Source organism: Camelina sativa, chromosome 15, assembly GCF_000633955.1.
Source record: "Camelina sativa cultivar DH55 chromosome 15, Cs, whole genome shotgun sequence".
In the NCBI taxonomy this organism is placed as follows: Eukaryota; Viridiplantae; Streptophyta; class Magnoliopsida; order Brassicales; family Brassicaceae; genus Camelina; species Camelina sativa.
Genome location: NC_025699.1, coordinates 21,970,682 through 21,976,681, shown reverse-complemented (window position 1 = coordinate 21,976,681; position 6,000 = coordinate 21,970,682). Strand labels below are relative to the sequence as shown.

Below are 6,000 nucleotides of genomic sequence, written 5' to 3'. Positions count from 1 at the left end.
GTTGTTGTTGTTGCTGAGAAGGCCAAAATGGTGGCTGAGTTTGATACGCTTGTGGAGGTGGTGGTGGACCACGGGCCGGGATCGGGACAGGTTGCAATTGCATACCTCCATTAGCGAACGGACGTGGCTGGCCGTTAACTTTAGGAGCATTAAGATGCGTTGGAGGGATACTTGCGAATAGCGTATGGGGTCTGCTTTTTTGGGAACTTGGATTTGTAGCAGCCAAAAGCCTCTCTACAATTCACAAAAGTAATGTGTCGTTGTTAGAGAAACTGAATCCATAAGCTAAAACTTAAAACAATTAAAGGGTATATAAAGACGAGTCTACTAACCTGCTTGAGTACCGTGGCGCTCTCCTTTGGTGTCTTTCTTGTATGCGTAAGAGACTGTTATTTGACGATTACTCAGGTATTGTCCATTCATTGCCTGCAACAAGTCAAACAAAAATCAGAGGAATGTGTTGGACTCATTAAAATAATAATAAGTCATTAGTAAAGAAGCAGAGAACTATACCTCAATAGCAGCATCAGATGCCTCAAAGGAGTTATAGCTGATGAAACCGAAACCTCGTGAGTTTCCGGTATCCTGTTCTCGCATTATCTGAAACGACAAGGTTATGAAAATTATATTATTTTATCTACAAATCAGATCAAGAATCATGGACTGATATCTCAAGAAATAAAGAATTTTACCTTAGGACTATCAACAACCAAACCAAACGCGCTAAAAGTATCATACAAGAGCTTTTCATCCACATCCTGTAAAGAAAAAAGAAAAACATTAAAAAAGCAAAACCTTGGTCAGCTAGTTTTGAAGTTATACTAATTTGAGAGTGTTTTTGTTATAACTATATGATACTTACAGGGTCAAGGTTTCCAATGAAAAGGTGAGCACCAACATCCAAACTCTCCTTATCTTGCAATGTCTAATACAAAACAAGGAAACAAAAAATGTTAAGATCAACAAAACTCACAAAAATAATCAAAGTTAACAAAAGATACTATAATTTGTTACCTTTTTAACACTTATATGTTCCCCGTAGAGCTTAATCATGTTTAAAACCTTAATTGCCTGAAACAAAAACAATTGAAAACTTGTTATATTAACAAAGAAATCTTATCAAAAAACCTCCTTCACATAAGGGAAATTAAAAGAGCAACACTTACATAGTCAGCATCTTCCTCGTTACGGAATTGAACGAAACCAAATTCTCTTTGAACATTTGTCACCTTATCTTTCGGAATAAAGACATTAACTGATACAATACAAAGAGAAAGACGAGCTAATGTCAGACATATTATTCGAACAAAACCCTAAACCATTAATTAGCTACCAAATAAGAATACGAAACGAGACATATACATATTGATGATTAACTTACCAACTGGTCCGGCTTGTGCGAACAATTCCCAAAGCAATTCTTCAGAAACTCGCTAAAATTAAAAGAAAAGAATTGATCAGTTTCATCACTATAAACCCTAAAATTACTTTTTTTTAGGTAATTAACAAAAAAATAAAATAATAATAAGTACTATTACGAAGTTAAAGAACCTGAGGATTTAGGTTTCCGACGTAAACGGTGGCGTCTTGGTTCCTCTCAGCGGCGTGTTGGCCGAGAAGATTAGCTCCTACACCAGGGGTTATTCGAGTCGTCATCTTCTTCTTCTTGTTTCTTTGCTCTGTTGTCGGGGAAAAAAAAGCCTCAGCGATTGAGAAATCTGAGGTTTTCGATTTCGTGTCCGTCACGTCTGGCGATTATCTTACTTTTATAACGGTCGGTGAAGAAGGACGGTTTGGTTAGAGTATTACAGCCACTAATGGGCCGATATGATTCGTTTTAGGCCCACTAATCTTTTTATTTTTATTTATTTATTTATTTTTTTAATTAAGTTTCAAACCTTAGAAAAATGTTTTTTAAAAAAAATATTTATTGGCAAACAAAAAAAAAAAAAAAATATTTAACTGTAAAATTTGTTTCTGAACAAAATTTAATTTAAAGTTATCTATGTATAGTGAATAAGGAAAATGAAATGATCCGACAAATTTGTGTTGCATCGCCATTACGAACCTGGCAACCTGCGATTTGAAGACCACAAAGGCACAATGTTTCAAGAACTTTTGCATAATCCACGATCTTGTTAGTAATAATTGAGTTTGGTTTTTTTCAAAAAAAAATAATTGAGTTTGGTCATCATTCAATAATTAAGTATATATATGTTAAGTTAAAATGTGTGATTAAAGGTCATGACTTATCCAATGGTAATTTTATGTCAAGAATATATAAGTAAAGAGTTACAAACCCTACGTTTCCTATTGTTTCGTCATGTGGTTTTCACGTCGATAAAAGAGCTGTTAGTTGTATTGTAAAACACCAAATTTTTAATTAATAAAAGTCGTGCGTTTCGTTCATATAATACAGAAGAGAGCGTCGTTAGCGATCACTATCCAATAGAGAGTAAAATACTTTTCTATTTCGTACTCCCATTCTCGGACCGACGTACTATTTCCCCCTCAGAATTATCGTATCGTTCCAGTTTCCCAACGATCTTTGCCTTCTTACTAGTTCTCCTTCGGACTTATATCCTTCGCTTATTTCCCTCCGAATCCATACTTCTCCGCCTATTTCCCCATCAAACTTAAACTTCTCATCTAATTTTCCATCATTTTAATTATAACGGTTTACTGTTTCGATTAACCAACCACAAATCTTATTAACCAAATTAAACCCTATTAAACCGGATTACTAACCGATTACAACCCGATTACATAACTAAACCTATCTTTAACCTAACCGACGCGATCCGATCTCATCTCATCTCCTGAAACCATGGTTGAGCCGGCGAACACCGTTGGAATCCCTGTGATTTATTTAAACAACAAGAAGAAATAGGAGGTTCCTCTTCTCAGAGGAAGATCATCGACTTCTCAAAGTGTAGTTCACAAGATAATTACAAGAACAACACAACCACCACTCATCCTCCTCCTCCTCATGTTAAGACTGAGTCTTTTAAAATGACCAAATCAGATCCGTCACCACCGCCACCACCAATTCCGGTGAAGCAGAGTGCAATACCTCATCCTCCTCCTCCTAAGCCTAAGAGTGGTCCATCTCCACCGCCACCTCCGCCGTTGAAAAAGACTGCGGCTTTGTCTTCTTCAGTTTCAAAACCACCGCCGGCTCCTAGAGGATCATCATCTTCAGGGGAAGGTTCAAATGGTCAGGTAAAGCTCAAGCCTTTACATTGGGATAAAGTCAACCCTGACTCTGATCATTCCATGGTTTGGGACAAAATCGATCGTGGCTCTTTCAGGTACACTTTTTAGATCTTTCTTTCAATTTTAGGGTTTATTCAATAAAAATCCAAACTTTACAAATTTGGTTTCTCCTTTCTCAGTTTCGATGGTGATTTAATGGAGGCTCTCTTCGGCTACGTGGCGGTGAACAAATCTCCAGACCATGGCGGCGATAAGAAACCTAACTCAGCCTTACCAACTCAGATTTTTATACTCGACCCGAGAAAATCTCTGAACACAGCGATCATGCTCAAATCCTTAGGTATGACTCGTGATGAGCTTGTGAAAGGAAAGAATCCACTTCATTTGTTTGTTATTGTTAGGGATTTTCTCGCTATGGTTGATAAAGTATGTGTAGAGATCTCAAGAAATTTGCAGAGGAAGACTACAATGGGGAGTCCACAGTAGAGGAACCGGTTTAACATCGGTTTTTATTGGGTTTAGACTCAAAACCGTATAAACCCAGTTCGATGGGGAAATTGGCGGAGAAGTATGGATTCGGGGGGAAATAGTTGGAGGATATAAGTCCGAAGGAGAACTAGTAAGAAGGCAAAGATCGATGGGAAACTGGCACGATATGATAGTTCCGAGGGGGAAATAGTACGTCGATTGTCCGTTCTCAAACAATTAAGCCCATAAGTTGTATATCTTACCATAGTATCATCCAACCAACAGCCTTTCTAACCATAAACTCTTACTCACCTAACTTGACTTGGGGTATACACAATCTCGATCGTACGAGAATAATTTAATATTTTAACCATTTCTTTTCTGAAAATTGAATGAGCTTTTATTAGAGAAATCATGCATGTAATCAAACCGCTCATTCCTGTTAGAATTAGTGGAAGTAAAGTAAAATAAAGAGGATTTGTGTTTAGCAAAGAGAATAGAATCAATTCAACCAGAATAATCTGTTCCTACATGTGACTACAACCTTAAATAGGAGAGCTAGCTAGGGAAACTCCTTTACACAAATAGAAACATAAGATAGAGACATTTGCAGAAAGATAGAGAGAGTAGTTTCCCAAAATATTTATAGTGACATCTCCAAAGTCAACTTGCATATGCACACATGTGACTCTCAATTCCTCAACGGTTAGATTGGAGCATTCTAGAACACTTGTGGGCTTGTTGGACCGACTTCCTCTCTTCTCATGTTCTGATATCTTTGATAACGACTCAGGCCTTATTGTGATGCTGTACGGTCGAGTCTTCTCAGTAGAACTTGATAAATACTCCCCCTCAAGCTTAGCCGAATGCAATGGCTAAGCTTGGAACCCGTGAAGCATCACCTCGTTAAAAATCTCAACATAGAAAACCTCGTGGGACAAAACTATGTTGAGGGAAAAAGAGTGTGATGTCCACGGATTTGAGAAGTCGATCAAGGGCGTGTAAGGTCTACAAGCCCGAGTTTGCTGTAAATATGTTCACAAACCTTCGGACATGTAGCTTTGGTGAAGATATCCGCCAACTGATCTTCACTTGGAGTGTAGCATGGTAGAGTTACCCCTTCCTCAATCTTTTCTCGAACCTTATGACAATCCACTTCAATGTGTTTGGTCCTCTCATGAAATACTGAATTTGTGGCTATGTGAATTGCTGTTTCATTATCACAATGCATGATGATCGGTTGCTTTGATTCAATTCCTAGGTCCTTGAGAAGCGCCTTTAGCCATGTCAGCTCATTTGTTATCTTCCTCATAGCTCTGTATTCCGCTGCCGCACTCGAACATGAGACCACCTTATGTTTCTTTGATTTCCATATAACTAAGTTACCTCCAATAAATGTGCAATATCCAGTAGTTGATCTCATGTCCATCGTGTCTCCTGCATAATCCGCATCATAGTAGCCCACTATCTCTGTGCTTGAGTTCTTTCCCATCCAAATTCCTTGGCATGGACTTCCCTTGAGATTGCTGAGAATTCTTTCCACCATACTCCAGTGAACTTGGTTGGAGCTTTCATGAGCTGACTGACCTGATTTACAACATAACAGAGATCAGGTCGTGTTATAGTAAGATAAATTAGCTTACCGACCAGTCGCCGATATCTTGTGACATCCTTATATGGTTCATGAATCGGATCAAGCGGTTGTCCTTGTGGCACCTTATCCCCCTTTCGCTTGAGCTCGTACCCTTCATCAATCGGTGTGGGAGCTAGTTTAGCACCAAGTCGTCATGTTTCAGCTAAAAGATCGAGAGTATACTTTCGTTGTGATAAAAATAAACCTTCTGGAGAACTACAGATTTCGATTCCAAGAAAGTATTTCATCTTGCCAAGATCTTTAATATCAAAAAACAGATTTAAGAAATAGCTTAGTTTCATGAATATCGTCCTTGTTGTCACCAGAAACGATGATATCATCGACATATATAAGGACCACGATGATGCCACGATTACTCTACAGTGTAAATAGGGTGTGATCAGCCTCAGAGCGTCGGAATCCACGGTCCTTGAGTGTAGAATTGAGTTTGTGATACCAAGCTCGTGGGGACTGCTTAAGACCATATATCGCCTTACGCAGTCTGAGAACCTTTCCCGGAGAGACAATGTCTTCAAGACCAGGCGGTGGTGTCATGTAGACTGCATCCTCAAGTTTGCCCTGAAGAAAGGCGTTCTTAACGTCCATCTGCCAGAGCTCCCATGATAGGTTGGTCGCCAGAGAGAGTACCACACGAACCGTATGTAGCTTTGCCACCGGTGTGA

General features: G+C 38.8%; 1 pseudogene; it reads right to left on the bottom strand.

Moving 5' to 3' along the window:
- LOC104748671 overlaps nt 1–1,669 on the bottom strand; it is a 6,648-nt pseudogene extending 4,979 nt beyond the window's left edge.